Source organism: Bison bison, unplaced genomic scaffold, assembly GCF_000754665.1.
Source record: "Bison bison bison isolate TAMUID 2011002044 unplaced genomic scaffold, Bison_UMD1.0 scf7180017864280, whole genome shotgun sequence".
NCBI classification, from domain to species: domain Eukaryota; kingdom Metazoa; phylum Chordata; class Mammalia; order Artiodactyla; family Bovidae; genus Bison; species Bison bison.
This window is the reverse complement of record NW_011494852.1, coordinates 7,604,255-7,606,088: the sequence shown is the minus strand read 5'-3', so window position 1 is coordinate 7,606,088 and position 1,834 is coordinate 7,604,255.

Sequence of the window (1,834 nt, the reverse complement as noted above, 5' to 3'; positions counted from 1 at the left end):
GCCCCAGCCCCTGCCCCCGCCCGCGCCGCTTCCCGGGGCCGCCGGCGGTGCCTGAGTGACGTGCTCGCTGCCGCCGAGCCGCGGTGCCGCCTGGGAGTTGTAGTCTCCGGCAGCGCGGCTTCGAAGTCCGTCCCGGTCCCTCAGCCTCCAGAGCCTGACTGCCAGCCTCGGGCCGAAGTGGGGACTACGCGGGGACGAAGGAATCCTCCCGGGTAGATAAGCCTGGCCTCGGACCCTCCCTGGGACGCGGTGGGCCGGACCCCTGGAGGAGGAGAGGAGGAAAGGGCCGAGCGCTCCTCACAGTCCCTTCGAGGGCCGCGGCCCAAGGTGGGGTTGATGGTGACTGACGCGCTTCGCAAAGGGAAAAGTAGGAGCTGCGTGAATGGTGGTTACTGCCCAGCGCCTCTAACGCGGCCAGGACGAGGTCCCCACGGCTGGACTGCCCCTCGGGGGCCCGACCCGAGGTGCACGCCGGGAAGTGTAGTCCGTTCGGACTACACGCCGGACCGGAGCTGTGGGGAGGCAGCCCCCCAGAGAGCTCCCACAAGCTCGCGGGTCGAGCTGACCGTGAGGCCTCTGCTGGGAAGACGGGGCTGGGAGGATGTGTGGAGTGTCCCTGAGGAAATCACCGCCACATCTGCTTTCGCCACCAGCCCTGGGTTCCTCTGCCTCCACAGTCACAACTCGAGAATCCCCGCCTTTCATAATGGGAACTTCAATTTCCTGAGGCTTAATATGCATCTTACTGCTAAGTGCCTGCCCACACGGCAGTACTAAATGCTCTCAAAGCCCCATTTTACAGATGACGCCTAGGGAAGTAAAGTGTCTTGTCCAAGGTCACAAAGGTAAATGACAAAGCAAAAATCAAAGGCAGATTTTTAAATGAAAACCCACCACGGCCGCAACGACAGTAATGATTAGGGGAAAAAAACATGCCTTCCCATTTAAAGAGTGGGTAAACAGTCCTGCAGAGGTTCTGGGAATTGCTCAAGATCCGAAAGCTTGTAAGCAGCAAAATTCTGGATCTTTTCACTGAGCCTCTCCTGACTGGTGTGGGGGTCTGGCAGGAGGAGAGAAGAGGACAATGACGGGCTCTGGTGCCTGAACCCTAGAGAACTGCCCCACAGTCTCCTGGGAAATTGTTCCCGGCTCAGAGGGAAAAGGGTACCTGCTCTCCTGGCTACATGTGAGGGAAGCTCAGGAATTCTCAAGAATTGCTTGCTTGTTACAAGAGAGGCCCCAGCTTCTTGAGGACAGGTCTTTCTGCTTTCCTGAAAAACCTGTAGTTCTGCAAAACAGTGCATGTTAAAAATAAAAAGGCTTTATGGGGAAAAACAGAATTAGGGACAGCTTGCTGAAAACACATGTAACTGTATAATGAGTTATACAAAACCAGTAACGAATTCCAATAAAAATGTGCTCAGCCGTCCCATTCTTTTTGACCCCCTGGACTGTAGCCCGCCAGACGCCTCTGTTCAGGGGATTCCCAGGCAAGAATATTGGGAGTGGGTTGTCATTTCCTCCTCCAGGGGATCTTCCCAACCCAGGGAGGGTGCCCACGTCTCCTGCCTTGGCAGGCAGATTCTTTTATCACTGAGCCACCTGGGAAACCCTAATAAAAATACAATCACAGTTAAATCTCCGTAGGTCATATGCACTTAGTAATACTTCCTGTGTGTCAGGGAACTAAGATCCCTGTAAGCTGCCCAGGGCTGCCAAAAAAAAGAAAATCTGATCCAAGATGTAGTCTTCATTAATCTGTTATTTTAATGTGGGAAAATGTTGTAGTTTCTTCACCTGCTTTCACAGCTTTGGCACATACTATCTCACTGGA